The sequence below is a fragment of the Drosophila sechellia genome, unplaced genomic scaffold (genome assembly GCF_004382195.2).
Source record: "Drosophila sechellia strain sech25 unplaced genomic scaffold, ASM438219v1 Y_39, whole genome shotgun sequence".
Taxonomy (NCBI): Eukaryota; Metazoa; Arthropoda; class Insecta; order Diptera; family Drosophilidae; genus Drosophila; species Drosophila sechellia.
Window position 1 is genome coordinate 104,435 of NW_022611417.1, and position 24,812 is coordinate 129,246.

The window sequence follows — 24,812 nt, forward strand, 5'->3', positions numbered from 1 at the left end:
AGTAAATTTCGCATCTGTTTGTTATAACGGGGTATTTTATATAAATTATTAAGAGTTCTTTATGCAATACAATTTTGAATATGGCGATGTCCATTAAGTCTGCAATAAGTATAGGCTGTTGTTCGTGACCTAATTTTTCTTTAATATCTTCATAATTTAAAATTTTTGTGTTGAATAAATCAATTTTGGCCAGTGTGATAGTATCAATAATGTTTTGTAAGTCAAATGCTAATAAACGTAAACGATGTTTTCGTAATGGCAATTCTTGATCAATAAAAATGTTTTTAAAATGATCGGAAAGTGATTTTATCTCTTTAAACAATTTGGAATTAATAATAAATTGTTGGTTATTGTTTTCAATTAAATCATTTATTTTATTCTGTATTTTAATGAAATCATCGTGATCCGGAGTTCCAGCTAACCATTTCCAAACAGTGCCTAACTCATTTATTCCCCTTTTTGATCTAGTTGATATCAGTTGTGACAAAATTAATTCTATTATCTGTATTTCGTCAGTAATTTTCCATTGTGTCCGTATATTTTTATCTGTTCTTACATATCCTGATTCTAGATTGATTACTTCTTTATAAAAACTTATGGTATTTGTTAAAACTTTATGTTGTATTTAGCTTATTTCTTTCTCCGTGTTTCTTCTCATAAACAACTTGACCTACATGATATTCTTTTTCATTACGACCTTCATTGTGTGTTACTAACATTTGAAATATTTTCGTGATCAATTTTATTATAAAGAATATCAAAAGGTTTTTGGTTTGTTGTAGAATGCTTTGATTGCATTCTTTTGCGGCTATAATAATTATTTCAGAATAGTCAGTGAGATTAAATTCTTCTTTTATACAACGAGCTAATTCTGTTAATGTTGAATGTGCCCTTTCTACTTGTCCGTTCGAGGTACTGTGTCTGGGGTCGGCGAAATGTAGAGTTAAACCTCATCTTTGTGCAAAGGATTTAAATTGAGCAGAGGTGAAGCTCGGTTCATTATCAATCATAATTACTTTGGCGTGGGGAAACTGTTGGAGTAATTCCATTACTTTATTCTCGATGTTTAGTTTATTTTGAATTTCTTTTACAACCAGGAATTTTGAATATGCGTCAATACAGGTTAGAAAAATAAGACTTTGTGCGTAATAAATGTCGATGTGTAAATTCTCTCCTTCTTTAGTGGGAATAGGAGCTTCCCCAATAGGAATTTTAATAGGATGCCGGTTGTATTTATTTTCGTTGCAAATTGTACAATTTTTTATATATTCCTTTAATTTGATATATAAATTTAACCAATAAAATAATCTATTGATTTGTTTATAATTTTTGTCTAGTCCTCTGTGAGCACGACTATGTGTTTCTTCTATTATGATAGCCTTATCTTCATTATTTTCCACGTCTTGTAGAAATATTTTAGTATAAAAAATTTGTTGGTAAAGTTATTTTTTAATGGTAATTGAATATGATAAAGATCTTTTAAAGTGCAATGAATTCCTACCGTTATGTTTGGTTTTAGATACTCCCTTAATATTTCTATTAAGTTTTCTGAACTCTGAAACTTTCTATAAAGGTGTACCATCTTTTCATTTCTACGTTCGGGTTTTTATCTGAGATTGTGAAAGATAAAGATTGATGGTCTGTTTGTATTTCTATACCAATTACACCATATAAGTAATTCCTGAGATTTTTAAGAGCCCAAACTATTGCCAACAATTCTTTTTTATTTGTGGCATAAAGTTGTTCGGTTTTATTTAAAGTTTTGGATATGAAAGTAATTGGTTTATTATCCTGTGATAAAGCTGCTCCGATAGCTACATCCGATAGCTACATTTTTTTTTTCTTGTTGAACTAATTCTACTTGTGCTATTAAATTATCTTTAAGTTCGTTAAAAGCTTTAACAGCTGGGTCGTCTAACTGTATTGTAATTTTTGTGGACATTCTCCTGGAAATTTTTGCATTATCTCCTCCTAGGTATTTGGCTAAAGGTTTGGCAATTTTTGAATAATTTCGGACAAATTTACGGTAGTAGCCGGTGAGGCCTAGAAAATTTCGAAGCTCTCTTAGATTTTGTGGAATCGGATACTTCATAATTGTGGAGATTTTTTCAGGATCTGTTTTAATTACATTTTGAGATACTATATAACCTAAAAATGCTGTTTCTAATTTAAAGAATTTAGATTTTTCTAGAGAAATTTTCATATTTGCTTGTAAAATAATTATTATTTGAATTAAATCAGTATAATGTTGTTCAATTGTATTAGAAAAGATTATTATATCATCCATATAAACATGACAAGTTTTTCCGACTTGTTCTCTCAATATGTCATCCATTGCTCTTTGAAATATTCTAGGGGCGTTTGTTAACCCAAATGGCATTCGTAAGAATTCAAATTTTCCGTTATTTATAGAGAAAGCTGTTTTTTCAATATCTGAATTTTTCATTAAAATTTGGTGGAATCCTGATTCCAGATCAATTGTTGAGAAATATTTTGACTTCCCTAAGTTAGATAATATTACAGACGGATCTTGCATCGGGTATCTGTCAGGTATTGTGCTTTCATTTAATTTTTTATAGTCAATAACTATCCGATGTTTTGGAGATCCATCTTCGTTTTGACCTTTTTAGGGCACTACGAAGACTGGTGAATTGTAGGGGCATTAGCATTCTATCGATTTCATTATTAACGAAATCTGAGACCGACATAGCATAAGGATATTGCTTATATTTAGGTTATGAATTTTTTTTCTTTGTCGGAAAACTCAACGACTGCGTGCTCGGTATTTGTTTTTTTTTTTTTTTTTTTTTTTTTTTTGGAGTAACTAATTCTATTTATTAAGATTTCAAAAGGAATCGTTCAGTAATTCCTCTGAACTTAACCTAATGTGTGATAAAGATAAATGAGACCAAGTGGTATCTTAATTATAAAGTACAAAAGAAAATGTAATATGTTATGTTATCCTCCGGGTAAGGAGATCACTGGGGTGTACTCTCTTCAGTCTTCGGAGAGAGATGGGATCAGCTAGGATAGTTGCTAGTCGGTTCGGGTGGGCCATAAGCCTGTCGGCATAACGGCTGCTGTGGAAATTAATCTGATCCCTAAGAAGGGTAACTTTCAGATCTCTTTCGATGACTATGTTCGTCACGTACCAGGGGAGCCCAGATGCGTGACGTGCAGCTCTTGACTGGACCACACGGAGCCTATTAAGCTGGGATTTGGCGGCAGTTCCCCACACCTGGATGGCATAACTCCACGTTGGAGCGAGAATGGCTTTGATTAAAAGAGCCTTAGAGCTCATTTGAAGTTTGCTGGAGTGGAAGAGCCAGTCGAGCTTTTTTAGCTTCGCCAGTGACTTTGATTTGACCGACGTGATGTGGGCCCCCCAGGTCAGTCTCCGATCTAGATGAACTCCTAGGTAGCAGTGCGATCTAGCATTGGTGATAGGGCTTCCATTGAAGGTCAGATCTGTGCAGGTTCCGGGTCGCAGGGAAAAAGTTACACAGGCTGACTTTGAGGAGTTAATGGCCACATTCCATTTGGCAGTCCATTTTTCGATTGCGTGCAGCCAATCCTGGACCGCGTTGGAGGCAGTTTGCAGTGAAGGATGAGACGCCAGCATGGCAGTGTCATCGGCGTAAGTGGCCAGGAGCAGCTGAGCCGGGGGGACTTCGGCGTTGTTTGCGGGAGATGGCATGTCAGCAGTGTACAGGGTGTATAGGAAGGGCCCAAGAACACTTCCCTGTGGAACTCCTGCATGAATCTCCTCCAGGCTGGATCGAGCATCACGCACTGCAACGTCGAACGTCCGATTAGAGATGAACGATCTCAGGATGGCATAGTAGGGAGCAGGAAGGAGAGTTTTCATCTTGTATAGAAGGCCCTCATGCCACACCTTGTCAAACGCTTGCTTCACGTCTAGAAAGACGCCGACCGTGTAGAGTGTGTGCTCGAAGCCATGCGTCACCTGGTTTACCAGTCGATGTATTTGTTCAGGGCAGCCGTGGGACTTCCTGAAACCAAATTGGTGTGGAGGTATATGGTTCACTACTTGCGGCAGTTCCATCAGGCGGGCTAAGAGTATTCTCTCAAAAATCTTAGAGAATGTTGATAGCAGGCTGATTGGGCGATATGCATCGATCTGCGTTGGCGGCTTTCCGGCTTTAGGTATCATAATGATACGTGCTCGCTTCCATTGCCTTGGAAAGTGCCCTAGCCTTAGCATGGCATTAAAAATTTTTACTAAGGCTAGGACTCCTTTGCGTGGCAGAGACTTCGCAGCACGATTGTCGATGCTATCGTAACCAGGGGTTTTCTTGATGTGTAGCGCCTTCAGCTGCATCATGACTTCCTGCGGAGTGGTATGCCTAATGGGGCGAGCCGGTACAGTCGGGGCGTCCAGAAAATTATTGATTTCTACGCGGTTTGAGTCGTCTGTTAGGTTGAAGGGCAAGAAGGTGGAGGTCAGGTGCAAAGCAAATGCCCTCGCTTTTTCATCGTCCGTCTTGAGCCAGAGGCCACTTTGACTCAGGATGGGAGATTGAAACATCGGCTGCCTCTTGATATTTCTTGTGAGCCTCCATAACGAGAAGTTGCTGTTGTTATCTGGGCCAATACCCTCAAGCAGGGTATCCAGATTATCTCGTCGGGTCCTGGCTAGCAAACGATGCAGTCTGTTTGTGGTACTAGAGTATAGCTGCTTGATGTTCGGATCTCCTGTGGCGATATACCGTCTCCTGAGGCTCCTTTTGTGGGAGAGCAGCTCCCTAGCCTCCAAGCTCAAGATGGGAGCCCTCCTTGCGGTCGTGTGACGAGCTTGATGTGGGGGAGGTGTGGCCCTCCGTGCTGCTTCCGCGATTGTAGCTACGAGGTAATCTACATAAGCTTCCAGACTACTGCATGTGTCAATGGGGATGTTGAGATCAACTGTGGCCTCAATGTGCTCCTTGAAGGCCACAGTATTTGCAGTAGGTGACAGCATTTTAGTGACACCTTTGAAAAGCTGAGCGTCTTCATCCAGCACAAACAGCAGGGGAGATGGTCAGACGACAGTTCTGTCAGGGTTTGCACGTTGATTTCTTGCTGTCTGAATCCTTTGGAGATCCCGAAATCAATTGCACTTGGAGTGACACTTGTTCGAAAGGGATAGCAAGTAGCTTCTCCAGTTGCAACAATGTCAATACCTTTGCCCGCCAGAGCGGAGAGCAGCACCCTGCCTCTAGTGCACATCCTGTAGTTTCCCCACCATCTGTGCTTTGCGTTCGAATCACCTGCCGCTAGGAACTTTGTGCCAAATTGAGAGATGATAAGCTCAACGTCAGCCTCCGTCCACCTGAGGTTAGGAGGGCAGTATACTGAGGCAATGTTAAAAGTACCCCTGCTTGCCGTCAGCTGGATAACTGCTGCCTGGATGTGATTTTCCGACAGGGTGGAGAAGAGTTGATGGGAGATGAGTGATCTAATAAGGATCGCCGCACCTCCGCGACGGCTGTCATCCGGGTGGTTGGCAGTGTGGAGGGTAAAGCCAGGAATTCTAAAAGTGGACCGGGAAACGAAGTGGGTTTCCGACAGCAGGAGGATGTCGATTTCGTGAAGCTCGATGAAGGCGAGGATCTCATTGGTCTTCGAGGAGGCCCCATTGGCATTCCAAGCTGCTATCTTAAGAGGACCCATTTTGAGCAGCAGAAGGGAAGGTGCGATTTTGCATGAGCAGTTGCATTAGTGTTTCAACTAGTGACAACATCCTGTCAAGCCTAGAAAACAGTTGTTCCAGCTTAGACTCAAGGTTGGCGCTTGCAGGGGGACAGTAACGGCAGGCTTGGCGACGGGCTGACTTCCTCTGACTATACTAGCAAAGGAAGGCTTACCAGACATAAGGACTGGTGGACTGGGTTGGTGTACTCCTCTTGCAGGACCAGAAACAGAGGGTTCATTGACTTTCCGTTGATGTTTGCGGTTAGAAGCCTCTAGCAGGTATTTTTTGCAACCTTTAAAGTTTGCTGCATGGGGGCCGCCACAGTGAAAACAGAATCTGGCCTCGTCCTGTTCCAGCTTGCACTCTGCAGTGGGGTGATTTTCTCCGCATTCTCTGCATATATAGTGCCGAGAACAATATGCCTTGGTATGACCATAGCCTTGGCACCTGTGGCATTGAATCGGTTCCGATTGTTTACGGGGTTTCTCCCAAGTTACCCTGTGCCTACAGACAACCGGTATGCCCTTTACTTGATTGTTGTTCTCAGCTTTTTTGAGGTCAATGAACCTCATATTAAGAGGAAGAGAGGTAGCCTTGTTGCGCGGAGTATAAATCCGTACAACGTTATGTCCTTCGTTCTGGAGGGCTGCGATGATATCCACCGATGGGACTCCGTGGTGAATATTGCGCATGACAATCTTGTAGGGTCGGTCCTCCGGTAGCTGATGGTGATGGAAAAGGGATCCTTTGTCGAGAAAGTGACGGGCCACCAGCCTGTAGCTTTCTGGGGAGTTGCACTGAACAGCGCAATCTCCCGAATTCAGGGCCTTTATTGTATAGGAGTCTCCCACAAGAGCGTCCAGCTCGTCGCGAAATGATGTGAAGTTCACCACATTGGGAAACATCATTCTAGGTACCTTAGAGTGACGGCTTGATTTCGGGGCTGGTACAGTTTGGTGAGCACCTTTCAGCTGTTGTTTTTGTCCTGCTTTCCTTGCGGCACGGTTGAGGGCGGTATTCGAGGAGCATGGCTCGTCGTTGTCACTCGAAGATTCCACGCCCAGGACCATATCTTCCTTGTCGCTAAGGGCTTGGAAGCGATTGGCAGTGATTATAGCCGGCTTGTCAGACGCCACCTTTTTTACCATTTTAGGGGAGAGGACCGCACCTGCTCTCTTTATATTTCCTCTATTCCTAGATTTAAAGGAGACATCCTGCCAGCCGGAGGCAGATTGTGGCTTCGCAATTGAGCTGACAGATGCACTGTTGTGAGTTGTACTGGCAGTAGTAGAGCATACGTTGCCGCTCAAGGAGGAGGTGAATATGTACGCAGACGAGATAGTCGAGCTGGTGGTGGTCAGTGTGAAGGTCGAACTGCAGTAGGTATTAGAAATACTGGTAGTAGCGAAGGCTGGATCTTCACTCAGCCAGCTCTTTGTCAATTCCTTCCGAATCTCTTTAGGGCCAGCGCCAGCAATTAGCTTCATCGACTCATAATCGATAGATTTTTGCTGTGGATCGTTATCCATAATCAAAATCTGCCATCTAAAAGCTTACAGTTCAAGCAGCAGAGTGTCTAAGACACAAGCGACCGCGTGGCCGCTGGGCAGCGGAGCCCCACTTCGTGCAAACAAATTCACGTTGAGTTCCACTACAATATCACAGATAGCGACTTAAGGGTCACTATTAACAATTTGTGCCACTATTTTGGATTTGATTTTAGTTTAAAAATTCGGTATTTGTGGATTCCAAACTATTTGATTTAAGACTGACGGAATTAACATCGTCGTCTTGTTCAGGATTTTTCAATCCCAAACTGATATATTGTTTATTAGCGGATAAATCTACGCTGGCGTGCTCAGGATTCATAGATCCCGAACTATTAGTTTTATTAATGACGGATAATTCAACGTCGTCGTGGTCAGGATTCATTGATCCCAAGCTATATAAACTGCCTTCAGCAATTACCGTTTCGGTTTTATTTACCTGTTGCTCATTTAAATATTTTTTAATAATATATTCTTTTAATGGAAGAATATTTTTTTCCTCAATTAAACAAAAATCGTTTTTATCCTCGTCAAAATATTCGAGTTTCTCTTTATTTCCCTTATACTCCATGATTCCTTTCTCGATATCCAATTTAGCTCCAATCTTTCTTAACAAATTGAATCCAATTAATAGATCAGATTCTAAACCCTCAATTTCATTGAATAAATGTTGTTCCCCAAATATATTTATCAAATGATAATATTTTATGATTGAATATCCATGAACTGTAGATACTCTTTTGTGTATTGATAATTCCCTTTTATTCTGATAAATACCCTTTTTTATATAGCACGCGGTGGCTCCTGTATCTATTAATATTTTGAGTTGTCTTTTAGTTTTTCTGTCTACCCTTGTTATATGAGGCCTCCCTCTGTAAGGTGCTGATCTGAAAAATGGCCCTCGTTGATATTATTTACTCTCATTGTTTTTTGAGCTGACTGGTTGACTGTTCCCGTTGATTCCCGTTTTATCGGGTGTGTTTCGGACATGACCTGCGCTTGTGTTGTGTTTTTGCGCTGGGTATTGATTATAATTATTTCTTTGGAAATTATTATTAAAATTGTGTCGGTTATTATTATAATTCCACTGGTTGTTATTATACTTAGGATGATTATAATTTTTATACGGACGATTTTGAACTCTTATGGAGTCGTCTACTTCCATAGGTTCTGGTGGTGGTTGAACTTTTGAATTATTATTAAAATTCCAATTGTTTTTCGCTCCCAAGTTCCCGTTTTGCGACCAATTATTATTTATCCTATTTGGTGTATTATTAATCTGTCTAGAGGCAAATCTAAGGTTGTTTCCTTGATTTTTATTTTCACTCCTAAATCCATTATACCTATTTGGAAATTGCGCTCTAAAGCTGTTAGACTCTAATTCCTGACACTTTGCCAAAGCATTTGGCAAGTCTGGTGGGTTAAGAGAGAAGAGTGTTTCTGAGATTGACCCGTTTAATCCAGAAATAAAAATTCTTAGAGCGTTGCTCCTATTTGTTTTATTTTTTTCCTTGGTTATAAGGCTGTCCTTTCCATAAGTCATTATAGTTTTATTTATGAGTAAAGTCATTTTCTTGTTTACTTCGTTGTAGAATTCTGTAATGGTCATGCGTCCCTGTCTTAAGATGCTTAATTCTGATTCGAGTACATGGATTAGTCTTTTATCGTTATAAATAAAATCCAATCTGGAAAGAATTGCTTGAAAGTTTAAAACGGTACCATGGTTGGTTAGAGGATCGTGTGCTGCTCCCATGACTTTATTACGTAAAATTGTTAAAGCGATAAAATATTGTTCACTTTCAATTTTATATAGACTTATTGCGGTTTCCGCCGCTTCCCTCCAGCCTACATATTGGGTTATTTCACCTGTGAACTTTGGTAAGGATTTAATTACCTCTAATGTAGTTTCGCATTTTATGGTTCGGTCAATTGTTTGGATCTTATAGTCTTCTACCTCATTTTTGTTAGCGGTTAACTGCTCTTCTAACCCTTCAAGTTTTCTGGTTACTTCACTCAACTGTAAATTTATTAATCGGTTTATTAATTCCATTGTCAGATTGCTGGCGCTGGATATCCCGCCTGCAGAAAGAGTTGAAACTGAACCTCCGGTTGCCATTGTTAAATTTAAATTATCAAAACTATTTCTCAAATCTTCCATATTGTTTCAATTAAATTGATACTGTAATATTTCATTTTAATGTAGTATTCTCTGTATCTTAATCTTAATTTTTTTGAATTTTATTTAAAGACTTGGTGTTGTTTCTATCTGCTCACGATACTTTCCGTGGGAGTTCTTCCTTCAGCGTAGTTGGTGGAGGGTAGGGGTCTTCCTTCAATTGGTTGGTCTTAATAATTCTTTGTTGGAGTCTTCCTTCAATTGGATCGTTTTGATTCTAATTTATTGGAGTCTTCCTTTAATTTTTTATATACCCTTTTTTTTAAATTTGTTTGAATTTCTTTGGGTTCGTAGTTGAGTTCTGAATTTTTATTATTATGTTATGTTTATTATTATTATGTTCTCGTAATTTGTATTAAGTATTCAGTCCACCTTTTTATGTTAAATTCTTAATTGGATTGTTGCATTTATTGATTTCCAATTAAGTTTTTTTTTTCACGATCACTTTCACAGTATTTAGATGTCGTTGTATTGTTGTGGATGTTTTAATTTTTTTACTAAAAATATGGATTGATGGCGGCGCGAGATCCGTTTTATGTTTATTTAGAACTTTTAAATACGCCGCCCCACGATGGGCGCCAATTAAAATAAATTTTATTTTTTATTATTTAACATTTATTTGGTGATAAACTTTTTCACTTATACTATTACGAGACACTTTGTTGGTAGCTTATCTTTAGCTTCGAGCTGTTGACGATCTCGTCCCGATTCAGACTCCGACTCAGACTCCTAATCCAATCAACCTCGGCCAGAAGCTTTTCTTTCGGAAAATTACCGAACTTTCGATAAAAGCTTAATGCTGCAATTATTCCACTGCATTGTGAAATTCAACTATGCTGATCGATGCAGTTTTTGATTGATGCGCAATAAGTCGGAGGTTGAAATTTTGAAATTTGTTTATAAACTGTGGAAGGGAGCTATGTTCATGGGTTGGATAACTTGCACACGTTTGCTCTCATGCATTGTAAATTTGACAAAAAATTCCCTTCACATTAGAAGTTTGTAGACTTTAAATCTATATTATTTTTGATCAATTAGCACCATGTGAAAAATTCTTGTTTTGCATTGCCTTAACGTTATTCTTATTTAAATAAAATAGTAATAATATAGTAATAAATAGTAATAGCCAAATCATAATATCACGAACAAAATTTCAAAAATGAATTTATATTAATATTCGGGGAATTAAAGGCTCCATCTGATTTATTTTTTAATATTTGCCAGATACACATTAAACTTTTCGAAAATATTATTAAAAATAATAAAAAACAAGTGTGTATACAAAAATGTATTGTTGAGTAATGTATTAAGTGCACAAATAAAAATAGTGCCTTCTCATTATGGTTTTATAAAAATAATGAATGTTATGCACATAGAACAGATCTGTTAAACAAACTTATAAAGGCTTTGCAGGCGTGGATGATATGCGCCAAAAGTATGAGAGAGGCGACTTCGAAGTGTGTCCAGAGCTCTCCTGTAGGCAGAAAGCCCTGCCTGTGGGCCCCAGCGACGTGTGGGTCAAGTCTAACGTGAAGATCTTCTGCCCTCGCTGTAACAATACACAGCTGGACCAAAGACACTAGAATAACAAGATGCGTAACGCCATACAATTTTTTGGCACGCGATTTTTTGGCCGTGGCTCTAGAGGTGGCTCCAGGCTCTCTCGAGTTTTTGTTTGAGAGATGGTGTGTTTTCGTCAATGATTCTTGGCTTAAAGCTAGTCGCTTCTGAATGGCCGTGTCATGGGAGGAGAAACGTGGTCTTCTGTCGTTCAAGTTTTGCCGAAAAGGATTTAGCATTGCCTTTCTGGCGGCCTCCTGGCGAGCTTCACCGATTGACCTGCTCAGGATTGCTGAGCTGTACGGCAGACGAAGGGTATTATTGCGTGGAGGGGAGCCTTGTCGTCTATAAATGTTATTTGTTGCATCTTTAATTGTCCGTATTTTGTTTAGGTCAATGTTGCTTGCCGCCAGAAACCGCCTTGTACGCACTAATATGCTCTCCAGAGCAGTTGACGCAAGTGGCAGGGGTGGACTTAGCTTGGTGCAGAAGGATGACAGATGATCGCCAGTGCATTTCATGAATCTTGGCGGCCTCACCCATAAATTTTTGGCATGCCTGAAGCCCTGGCATCTGTAGCACTGGACCGGCTCCCGTGTCCTTTCAATATCCACCCTTTGCCACTGTTTGTTTGAGTGAGATAATTTTGTCATGACTGCCGTCCTTGGCCATGACGATCTCCACTTCAAACATTCGCATGGGGCCAACTGTAGCCGGATTCGTCATATTTCTGACGAAGCGCGCATGGAATCCGAGCTTCAGCAGCTCCTGGACTATCCACGAGCATGGAGTGGGAGTGGTGGAGATGTCTGATAACTACTAGAAAACCCCTCTCGGACTTGGGCTGGTTGGTGAATAGAGGGAAGCCGTTAGCTGTCAGGACTTCTTTAATTTTGAGGTAGGTGGTCGTAGTTCTGTATCTGAATTTTGACGGGGTGGGGGGGCATTCCCGGCTGGCGCCGCTGCGCTACGAGCAGAATCATTGATGCTGTAGGGTAACGGCTGGCGGGGGGGTCCATTCCTGGCTTTGGATTCCTCGTAAACAGATTGAGCTGCCTTGCTTTTGAAAACGGGTGTGGTGAGGGGGGAAAAAGGCTGGGAGTAGATGTGTAGCATAATCTTTTGTTTTTTTTTATACATTTTTAATGTCTATTGAAGCTTTTCATTGTCCTCCGAATTTTGCTTAAAAATATATAGTGACAATTTGTGGCATATTACATTTTCGGATTTCTTGGCGGCAGATATGCGCGCCATACTTACAAGTATTAATTTATGATTTAAATTTGCGGAAGACATTTTTGAATTACTTGGCGGCAGTTTTGCGCGCCATGGTTCGAGTTTGGAATTTAAATTTAAATATTACGTTACTTAGGAAATAGCTTATGGAATAGGAAAAAATAGTTTTGGTAATTTTAGAGTATAGTTAAGCGATGACGTGGTATCCAGCGATTAGACTATTATTGATGGCGGTGAGGATGAGCAGTTACTATCGTCCGATGAGATGGATAACACCGATGCCCATCCTCCGCTTTGGTTCACGTTCTGGCCGTCCATAAGTTGTTGTTGTTGCTGCTGGCTTCACTCTTTGCTACTGTTGGGCGCGCGCTTCTGTCTGTTTTATAATCTCAACTGACTTGCAGCATAGGGCTAGGCACGTAGGCGGGCTTCTTCGATAGCTCAAAGGCATGGCGGATGATCGATATGCTAGCAATTTTCCGGTCAGCCTTTTTGGCGGGCTTATAGGCTAGTATCTTTTTTCTCCGCCAACTGACAATCGGGCAAAAATACTAGAATTGTTCAAGTTAGTATTTTTGGGATTCTAGTATTTTTCCCGCCAGTTACTCGCGTTTGTCAGAGTCAATGGCATTTCGGGAAACTGGTCTCTCCTCTCCCAACCGGAAACGAATCAGAAAACTCGCGTGTTATTTTTTATTGTAATAATTGTGCTTACTGTTCCGCATTGCCTACAGTAATCCTGTTTCTGCTTTCAGTGGTGCTGGTAACGTCGTTGCTACCGGTATGCAGCAAGCATTGGCCAGCTTGGCCCGTCAACTTTGGTGACCGCATAACCTTTTTTGAAGGGAAGGAAAAACATGCGCCGCTGTCCGCGTCGTCAATAGAAAAGGCTTAGGTTTGTCTGTGTGTTGGCGTGAGTACAAGCTGACTGATAGGACAAACATTTCTGCTCTCCCTCGTCTGTATTTAAACATTCAGATCATTCATTGGGACTTGTTGACCGAAGATTCGATATTCTTGGGCGAGGACTCGAGCGATTCGAGCTTCATCAAGGACGTCTCGTAAAAACCGGAACCGGCCTCTCTCATACTTTTGGCGCATATCATCCACGCCTCGCTCCGACATGATTTATCGGGCGTGGATCATGCCGTACCACTTCTCCTCATCGCCGAAGACCCAATCCAAGGAACTGTCGAACACCGGATTCAGGATCACTTGCAGTGTCTCGGTGAAGTACTCCAGGCTCATCTGGTTGAACGTCTCCTGAATGTAGTCGATGGGTACGCGGCAGAGGAACTCGTTGATCCCGAGGAACCATCTGATCCAGCTGCTGTTGTTGTTGTTCTGGCTACAAGATTTTACTGTGAAAAACCTAGTTACTCACGGGCTCGATTTGTTGCCAGTTCACTCGTATGAAATAATAAAAAGTACAGTGCGAAATGACAAGGCCTACTATGCCATAATGACATCTATGTATCAGTTGGGCCGCAATCCTTAATCGGCCGAGGACTGAATGGCCTTTACAAAAATCTCAATCTCGTCAAAGCGGCAAGCACAGCGTTTTTATATTATTTTATAAATAGTATCCAAAGGAAAATGTTTAACATTAAATTCATTAATAAACTTATAATTCAGTTATCTATATATATCTATATATAAAAATGAAACCCGTTTTGCGTTGTCACGGCATCACGTGTGAACGGCTGAACCAATTTCGATAATTCTTTTTTTTAAATGTTTGTGGAAGTCCAAGGATGGTTCTTACGGAAAAAAATATTAAGAAAATCTCTCAGAAATATTGAAAAGTATACATTTAATTTTGCATATTTTAAAAAAAGCGCGTTCAGTGTTGGCTAATGAATTTTCACCACCACATTTATGGGTGATTTTGCGACCAGCCGCGTACGGTCACACCATTGGCAAAGCACAAACAAAATACGAACTTTTCTGATAGAAGAATTACAAATCAGTTGATTCCGTTACTAATGAAGATGAAGTTGTGAATTGTCCAACATAATTTTTAAATTCGCTGGAATTGCCGGGTTACCACCTCATAATCTGCAATTAAAAATCGGATCAGTAATTATTATGTTACGGAACATAAACCAGCCATGTCTGTGTAATGGCACCCGGCTTGCGGTGAAGAAATTATTGAACAACGTCATCGAAGCCACAATTTTGAAAGGGAAGTACAAAGGCGAAGATGTTTTAATCCCACGCATCCCTATGATACCGAACGATATGCCATTCAGCTTTAAGCGTTTACAGTTTCCAGTGCGGCTTCCATTTGCAATGTCAATAAATAAATCACAAGGGCAGTCGCTAGGTGTATGTGGCATCAATCTAGAAAATCCATGTTTTTCACATGGCCAATTATATGTCGCCTGTTCCCGTTTCGGAAAACCATCAGCATTATTTATTTACGCGCCAGAACATAAAACTAAAAATATAGTGTACCAAAAAGCATTAGATTAAAGAAACAGCAGCATTAGAATAGAGAGAAACAGTAAAGGGTATAGAGGCTATTAGTTGTTTTCTAGAGCGCGCGTGGTGTTAAGCTCACTATTTACTTCAAAATGCCAAGTTGTTCAATAGCGATTTGTAAAAATATAAGTGGAATTATTGAATCGTATGGAATAGACACTATTATGAAAATATATATTTTGTTTTGTATTTAATAAAATTAGGTCCTTTTCAGATATGGCGAGACCAGGGAAATAGGAATTAATTTATATATGGAGGATTATAGATGGATATATGGATATATTATAGATTCCAGTTTAAATTGAATAGGTACTCATACCTAAGATAGGTCAACTATACATAATAAAGTAGTGCATCAAAGCTACGCTAAGGCGGTACGAAGTTCGCCGGGTCAGCTAGTATTAAATAAAATACAATTCATATATTAATATTTTTTCAAATTTTTCTTAGTCTCGTAATGACAAAATATTAGATCTTTCATCAACTAACATTCAGAATTTTTATCATTTCAAAAAAATTCTGATCAAAATACCGATTATTTTTTTTACAGAAATATTTTCGAGCGAAGAGCGCTACAGCAAACAGCTCTTTTCTACGCATACAGTGATAGCAGACAACTGTATGTGTTCACAAGTATGCTCATGCATTGTAAATTTGACAAAAAATTCCCTTCACCTTAGAAGTTCGTAGACTTTAAATCTATATTATTTTAGATCAATTGGCACCATGTGAAAAATTCTTGTTTTGCATTGCCTTAACGTTATTCTTATTTAAATAAAATAGTAATAATATAGTAATAAATAGTAATAGCCGAATCATAATATCACGAACAAAATTTCAAAATGAATTTATATTAGAATATTTGTCAGAGTATTCAGCTTGCGACGTGAGAAAAATTAATAAGGCAGTGATTGTTGAATGCTTGTGTCCGCACTTCGGGAAATTAAAGGCGCCATCTGATTTATTTTTTAATATTGGCAAGATACACATTAAACTTTTCGAAAATATTTTTAAAAATAATAAAAACAAGTGTGTATACAAAAATGTATTGTTGAGCAATGTATTAAGTGCACAAATAAAAATAGTGCCCTCTCATTATGGTTTTATGAAAATAATGAATGTTATGCACATAGAACAGATCTGTTAAACAAACTTATAAAGGTTTTGCAGGCGTGGATGATATGCGCCAAAAGTATGAGAGAGGCGACTTCGAAGTGTGTCCAAAGCTCTCCTGTAGGCAGAAAGCCCTGCCTGTGGGCCCCAGCGACGTGTGGGTCAAGTCCAACGTGAAGATCTTCTGCCCTCGCTGTAACAATGCACAGCTGGACCAAAGACACTAGAATAACAAGATGCGTAACGCCATACGATTTTTTTTGGCCGTGGCTCTAGAGGTGGCTCCAGGCTCTCTCGTGTTTTTGTTTGAGAGAGAAAGAGCGGAGAGCGCTACAGCGAACAGCTCTTTTCTACGCATACCATGATAGCAGACAACTGTATGTGTGCACACGTATGCTCATGCATTGTAAATTTGACAAAAAATTCCCTTCACCTTAGAAGTTCGTAGACTTTAAATCTATATTATTTTTGATCAATTGGCACCATGTGAAAAATTCTTGTTTTGCATTGCCTTAACGTTATTCTTATTTAAATAAAATAGTAATAATATAGTAATAAATAGTAATAGCCGAATCATAATATCACGAACAAAATTCAAAAATGAATTTATATGAGAATATTTGTCAGAGTATTCAGCTTGCGACGTGTGAAAAATTAATAAGGCAATGTTTGTTGAGTGCTTGTGTCCGCACTTCGTGCCTCAACATATGACTCTTGCAACAAACTGTTTTCATATTTTTATTTATTTTTACTATTACTTAAATTCTTAATACTTTGGAATACTAAAGGCAATTAAATACTGAAAATACTAAAAATCAAATGTGTATAAAAAAATTTAATTTAATTTAAATTAAATTAATATTAATTTTAAATTTAAATTTAAATTTAATAAAATTTATGGTCAACAGCATTGGTTTCAACAGCATATGGTTTTATGTAAATAATGAATGTTATATGTATATATATATTACACATAATTAATTATTGTCATAAATATAAATATGTAAAGGGTATCTAATTCGAGCGGCGATCTTAACATACGAATTTAAAAAACTTTAAAATTATTAATAGTCAGGGCGTGAATTATTAATTTTAATTTTTTTCATCATATTGCCAAAACTCCAAATATGTAAATTCACATCTTCGATCAGAATCGAAAATCGTCTTCCAGCACAAGTAGCACACATACACACGTTCTCGTCTATTGTTTTTACTCACACAAGCAAGCAAATTCTATTTTTAGATTTCTTACGCTCTCAGCGTAAGCGAGCGGACAGAGAGCAATTTTGGCCGTCACTCTCTTAGCTTGTCGACTATCTTATAGCTAGGTTCGTGTCGCGAAGCTTTTTTGTACATATGGGTTGGAATTTCCTGGCGATGGTGTGTTTTCGTCAATGATTCTTGGCTTAAAGCTAGTTCTGGCGGCTCTGCTGGGCTGTCATTGTCGACTCGCGTGGGGTTCGAAGTACCTCTTTCAGATTCCTGGTCATTTTTCCACTGCTTTCCTTTCGGAGCATGTCCTGGTAGTTTTCCAGATGCTTTTGCGCTGTGTTGCTTGTCTTGGATAAAGGTCGTGGATTTGCCTTTGTCCTTTGAAGCGATCCTATTTTTTTTTGGGATCTTATTTGTGTTCCGGCGCCATTTATTTAGTCGCTTCTGAATGGCCGTGTCATGGGAGGAGAAACGTGGTCTTCTGTCGTTCAAGTTTTGCCGAAAAGGATTTAGCATTGCCTTTCTGGCGGCCTCCTGGCGAGCTTCACCGATTGACCTGCTCAGGATTGCTGAGCTGTACGGCAGACGAAGGGTATTATTGCGTGGAGGGGAGCCTTGTCGTCTATAAATGTTATTTGTTGCATCTTTAATTGTCCGTATTTTGTTTAGGCCAATGTTGCTTGCCGCCAGAAACCGCCTTGTACGCACTAATATGCTCTCCAGAGCAGTTGACGCAAGTGGCAGGGGTGGACTTAGCTTGGTGCAGAAGGATGACAGATGATCGCCAGTGCATTTCATGAATCTTGGCGGCCTCATCCATAAATTTTTGGCATGCCTGAAGCCCTGGCATCTGTAGCACTGGACCGGCTCCCGTGTCCTTTCAATATCCACCCTTTGCCACTGTTTGTTTGAGTGAGATAATTTTGTCATGACTGCCGTCCTTGGCCATGACGATCTCCACTTCAAACATTCGCATGGGGCCAACTGTAGCCGGATTCGTCATATTTCTGACGAAGCGCGCATGGAATCCGAGCTTCAACAGCTCCTGGACTATCCACGAGCATGGAGTGGGAGTGGTGGAGATGTCTGATAACTACTCGAAAACCCCTCTCGGACTTGGGCTGGTTGGTGAATAGAGGGAAGCCGTTAGCTGTCAGGACTTCTTTAATTTTGAGGTAGGTGGTCGTAGTTCTGTATCTGAATTTTGACGGGTGGGGGGGCATTCCCGGCTGGCGCCGCTGCGCTACGAGCAGAATCATTGATGCTGTAGGGTAACGGCTGGCGGGGGGGTCCATTCCTGGCTTTGGATTCCTCGTAAACAGATTGAGCTGCCTTGCTTTTGAAAACGGGTGTGGTGAGGGGGGAAAAAGGCTGGGAGTAGATGTGTAGCATAATCTTTTGTTTTTTTTTTATACATTTTTAATGTCTATTGAAGCTTTTCATTGTCCTCCGAATTTTGCTTAAAAATATATAGTGACAATTTGTGGCATATTACATTTTCGGATTTCTTGGCGGCAGATATGCGCGCCATACTTACAAGTATTAATTTATGATTTAAATTTGCGGAAGACATTTTTGAATTACTTGGCGGCAGTTTTGCGCGCCATGGTTCGAGTTTGGAATTTAAATTTAAATATTACGTTACTTAGGAAATAGCTTATGGAATAGGAAAAAATAGTTTTGGTAATTTTAGAGTATAGTTAAGCGATGACGTGGTATCCAGCGATTAGACTATTATTGATGGCGGTGAGGATGAGCAGTTACTATCGTCCGATGAGATGGATGACACCGATGCCCATCCTCCGCTTTGGTTCACGTTCTGGCCGTCCATAAGTTGTTGTTGTTGCTGCTGGCTTCACTCTTTGCTACTGTTGGGCGCGCGCTTCTGTCTGTTTTATAATCTCAACTGACTTGCAGCATAGGGCTAGGCACGTAGGCGGGCTTCTTCGATAGCTCAAAGGCATGGCGGATGATCGATATGCTAGCAATTTTCCGGTCAGCCTTTTTGGCGGGCTTATAGGCTAGTATCTTTTTTCTCCGCCAACTGACAATCGGGCAAAAATACTAGAATTGTTCAAGTTAGTATTTTTGGGATTCTAGTATTTTTCCCGCCAGTTACTCGCGTTTGTCAGTGTCAATGGCATTTCGGGAAACTGGTCTCTCCTCTCCCAAGCGGAAACGAAGCAGAAAACTCGCGTGTTATTTCTTATTGTAATAATTGTGCTTACTGTTCCTGCGCATTGCCTACAGTAATCCAGTTTCTGCTTTCAGTGGTGCTGGTAACGTCGTTGCTACCGGTATGCAGCAAGCATTGGCCAGCCTGGCCCGTCAACTTTGGTGCACGCATAACCTTTTGTGAAGGGAAGGAAAAACATGCGCCCCAGTCCGCGTCGTCAATAGAAAAGGCTTAGGTTTGTCTGTGTGTTGTCGTAAGTACAAGCTGACTGATATATAGGACAAACATTTCTGCTCTCCCTCGTGTGGAATTAAACATTCAGATCATTCATTGGGACTTGTTGACCGAGGATCTGATATTCTTGGGAGAGGACTCGGGCGATTCGAGCTTCATCAAGGCCGTCTCGTAAAAACCGGAAGCCAAATAGACTGCATGTGCAAGCGCTTTGTGTAGAAAAGAACAAGGACTAAATAAGAAGAATTACTTACCGGGGGACGTCCAGGGGCGGCTGGGGTCTCAAGTTCGGCCGCTGCTCGAAGAAGTTGTGCAAGAAGCTGGTCCCGAACATTGCTCCGTCCAGCTGTGTATCGTTACAGCGAGGGCAGAAGATATTCACGTTGGACTTGACCCACACGTCGCTGGGGCCCACAGGAAGGGCTTTCTGCCTACAGGAGAGCTTTGGACACACTTCGAAGTCGCCTCTCTCATACTTTTGGCGCATATCATCCACGCCTCGCTCCGACATGATGTATCGGGCGTGGATCATGCCGTACCACTTCTCCTCATCGCCGAAGACCCAATCCAAGGAACTGTCGAACACCGGATTCAGGATCACTTGCAGTGTCTCGGTGAAGTACTCCAGGCCCATCTGGTTGAACGTCTCCTGAATGTAGTCGATGGGTACGCGGCAGAGGAACTCGTTGATCCCGAGGAACCATCTGATCCAGCTGCTGTTGTTGTTGTTCTGGCTACAAGATTTTACTGTGAATTGCTATTTTTTCCATAGGAAAAACCTAGTTACTCACGGGCTCGATTTGTTGCCAGTTCACTCGTATGAAATAATAAAAGTACAGTGCGAAATGATAAGGCCTACTATGCCATAATGACATCTATGTATCAGTTGGGCCGCAATCCTTAATCGGCCGAGGACTGAATGGCCTTTACAAAAATCTCAATCTCGTCAAAGCGGCAAGCACAGCGTTTTTATATTATTTTATAAATAGTATCCAAAGGAAAATGTTTAACATTAAATTCATTAATAAACTTATAATTCAGTTATCTATATATATATATATATATAAAAGTGAAACCCGTTTCGCGTTGTCACGGCATCACGTGTGAACGGCTGAACCAATTTCGATAATTCTTTTTTTTAAATGTTTGTGGAAGTCCAAGCGCGTTCAGTGTTGGCTAATGAATTTTCACCACCACATTTATGGGTGATTTTGCGACCAGCCGCGTACGGTCACACCATTGGCAAAGCACAAACAAAATACGAACTTTTCTGCTAGAAGAATTACAAATCAGTTGATTCCGTTACTAATGAAGATGAAGTTGTGAATTGTCCAACATAATTTTTAAATTCGCTGGAATTGCCGGGTTACCACCTCATAATCTGCAATTAAAAATCGGATCAGTAATTATTATGTTACGGAACATAAACCAGCCATGTCTGTGAAATGGCACCCGGCTTGCGGTGAAGAAATTATTGAACAACGTCATCGAAGCCACAATTTTGAAAGGGAAGTACAAAGGCGAAGATGTTTTAATCCCACGCATCCCTATGATACCGAACGATATGCCATTCAGCTTTAAGCGTTTACAGTTTCCAGTGCGGCTTCCATTTGCAATGTCAATAAATAAATCACAAGGGCAGTCGCTAGGTGTATGTGGCATCAATCTAGAAAATCCATGTTTTTCACATGGCCAATTATATGTCGCCCGTTCCCGTGTCGGAAAACCATCAGCATTATTTATTTACGCACCAGAACATAAAACTAAATATATAGTGTACCAAAAAGCATTACCTCGTCATCGGCTGCACCCGCTCACGCTCTGACTGAGTCAGCGAAAGCAAAACCGCAAGCAATAAACGTACTGCTGCACTACCAGCAAAACAAAACGAAAACGTAAACAAAAAAGCTGGGTCGACCTGGCAGACTGGAATGGACCGCTACATTACAATAAAGCGAAAGCTCAGACCGGAAAATTCAGATTTGGAAAACAAGCCGAAAAATACACGCGACAACTCTACCTTAATCAAAAATGTAGCCCCTGCAAATACCAACGGATTTGCCTTGCTGGTAGATACCGCTGAGGACGTGCCGCTGGGATCCGTTGATATCGAACCGAAGAAAACAAAACCTCCGCCAATATACATCCGCGAGAAGAGCACAAGCGGTTTTGTAAATACTTGGATTGGCCTTATTGGAAAAGATAGCTTTCATATAATTCCCCTCGTAAGAGGTACTATCAATGAAATCAAACTTCAGACGAAAACGGAGGACAACTACAGAAAAGTCAAAAACTATTTTACCGCACAAAAAATAGGCTTCTACACTTACCAGCTTAAAAGCAGCAAAGGCCTGCAAGTAGTCCTGAAGGGCATTGAGTCTGATGTTACGCCCGAAGAGATAACTGAGGCGCTAAAGGAAAAGGGATTTTACGCCAAAAGCGTGTTCAAAAACAGAAACAGGCAGCCCCAACCACTCTTCAAGATTGAGCTTGAACCAGAAAACAAGCCTCCTAGAAAAAACGAGGTTCACCCAATTTACAAACTCCAGATCCTTCTGCACCGTAGGATCACGGTAGAAGAGCCGCACAAACGTAACGCTCCTGTACAATGTACAAACTGCCAAGAGTATGGCCACACGAGGTCGTATTGCACACTTCGCCCGGTGTGCGTAGTCTGTGGAGATCTCCACGACTCCAAACAGTGTCAAACTAACAAAAAAAAATGCATGCGAGAAAAAATGCAATACTGTGGGGGCAATCGAACAGCAAACTACAGAGGCTGTCCAATCTACAAAGAGCTGAAAATCCGTCTTCACAAAAGAATGAACACGGCGCGGGCACACCAAGGAACAGCTACGCTGATACCATCAGAGACAAATCCTGAAGTAATTTTCTCGAAAGCAGCAAGTTTCGCTCCCTGGCCTACATCCAACACTAACAAGACAACATTTGCAAGCGTTTTAAAATCAGGTATGACGCCTCCAACCCAAAATTCCCGAACTCCACATGAAGTGCACACAAAATTAGACACACAACAAAACTATAACCCAGCTGCGCAGCAGGAAACAAAAACTGAAGCTATGATGCAAGCCTTACAACAGAGCATGATGGAATTTATGACATTTATGAAGACCACCATTCAAGACATGATGCGTAATCAAAACCTTTTGATACAAATGCTTGTAGCCCAACAATCAAATAAATAATGGCTACCTTACGCATAGCTACGTGGAACGCCAATGGCGTTTCACAGCGCAAACATGAGCTAGCTCAATTCCTACATGAGAAGCATATCGACACATAATGCTTCTTTCGGAAACTCATCTCACAAGCAAATACAATTTTCAAATAAGAGACTACCATTTCTACGGTACAAATCATCCCGACGGAAAAGCACACGGTGGCACCGCCATACTCATAAGGAACCGTATGAAGCACCACTTTTACAAAGAATTTGCGGAAAATAATCTTCAGGCCACATCTATCAACATTCAGCTGGATGACAATACTCTCCTTACACTACCGGCCGTATACTGCCCCCCCCCGTTTCACAGTATTAGAAGCTCAATTCCTGGATTTCTTCCAAGCACTAGGGCCACACTTCATTGCAGCAGGCGACTACAACGCTAAACATACTCACTGGTGATCGCGACTTGTGAACCCAAAAGGAAAACAGCTTTATAAGACTATAATAAAAGCCACTAATAAACTTGACCGTGTCATGGGAGGAGAAACGTGGTCTTCTGTCGTTCAAGTTTTGGCGAAAAGGATTTAGCATTGCTTTTCTGGCGGCCTCCTGGCGAGCTTCACCGATTAACCTGCTCAGGATTGCTGAGCTGTACGGCAGACGAGGGGTATTATTGCGTGGAGGGGAGCCTTGTCGTCTATAAATGTTATTTGTTGCATCTTTAATTGTCCGTATTTTGTTTAGGTCAATGTTGCTTGCCGCCAGAAACCGCCTTGTACGCACTAATATGCTCTCCAGAGCAGTTGACGCAAGTGGCAGGGGTGGACTTAGCTTGGTGCAGCAGGATGACACATGATCGCCAGTGCATTTCATGAATCTTGGCGGCCTCATCCATAAATTTTTGGCATGCCTGAAGCCCTGGCATCTGTAGCACTGGACCGGCTCCCGTGTCCTTTCAATATCCACCCTTTGCCACTGTTTGTTTGAGTGAGATAATTTTGTCATGACTGCCGTCCTTGGCCATGACGATCTCCACTTCAAACATTCGCATGGGGCCAACTGTAGCCGGATTCGTCATATTTCTGACGAAGCGCGCATGGAATCCGAGCTTCAGCAGCTCCTGGACTATCCACGAGCATGGAGTGGGAGTGGTGGAGATGTCTGATAACTACTCGAAAACCCCTCTCGGACTTGGGCTGGTTGGTGAATAGAGGGAAGCCGTTAGCTGTCAGGACTTCTTTAATTTTGAGGTAGGTGGTCGTAGTTCTGTATCTGAATTTTGACGGGGTGGGGGGGCATTCCCGGCTGGCGCCGCTGCGCTACGAGCAGAATCATTGATGCTGTAGGGTAACGGCTGGCGGGGGGGTCCATTCCTGGCTTTGGATTCCTCGTAAACAGATTGAGCTGCCTTGCTTTCTGAAAACGGGTGTGGTGAGGGGGGAAAAAGGCTGGGAGTAGATGTGGAGCATAATCTTTTGTTTTTTTTATACATTTTTAATGTCTATTGAAGCTTTTCATTGTCCTCCGAATTTTGCTTAAAAATATATAGTGACAATTTGTGGCATATTACATTTTCGGATTTCTTGGCGGCAGATATGCGCGCCATACTTACAAGTATTAATTTATGATTTAAATTTGCGGAAGACATTTTTGAATTCGAGTGTGGAATTTAAATTTAAATATTACGTTACTTAGGAAATAGCTTATGGAATAGGAAAAATAGTTTTGGTAATTTTAGAGTATAGTTAAGCGATGACGTGGTATCCAGCGATTAGACTATTATTGATGGCGGTGAGGATGAGCAGTTACTATCGTCCGATGAGATGGATAACACCGATGCCCATCCTCCGCTTTGGTTCACGTTCTGGCCGTCCATAAGTTGTTGTTGTTGCTGCTGGCTTCACTCTTTGCTACTGTTGGGCGCGCGCTTCTGTCTGTTTTATAATCTCAACTGACTTGCAGCTTAGGGCTAGGCACGTAGGCGGGCTTCTTCGATAGCTCAAAGGCATGGCGGATGATCGATATGCTAGCAATTTTCCGGTCAGCCTTTATGGCGGGCTTATAGGCTAGTATCTTTTTTCTCCGCCAACTGACAATCGGGCAAAAATACTAGAATTGTTCAAGTTAGTATTTTTGGGATTCTAGTATTTTTCCCGCCAGTTACTCGCGTTTGTCAGTGTCAATGGCATTTC

General features: G+C 40.9%; 2 pseudogenes; both read right to left on the minus strand.

Annotated features, from left to right (window-relative positions):
- Positions 1-13,180: 13,180 nt before the first annotated feature.
- Positions 13,181-13,675, minus strand: LOC116803482 (annotated as a pseudogene).
- Positions 13,676-19,526: 5,851 nt separating this feature from the next.
- LOC6621575 lies at positions 19,527-20,300 on the minus strand (annotated as a pseudogene).
- Between the last annotated feature and the right edge of the window lie 4,512 nt (positions 20,301-24,812).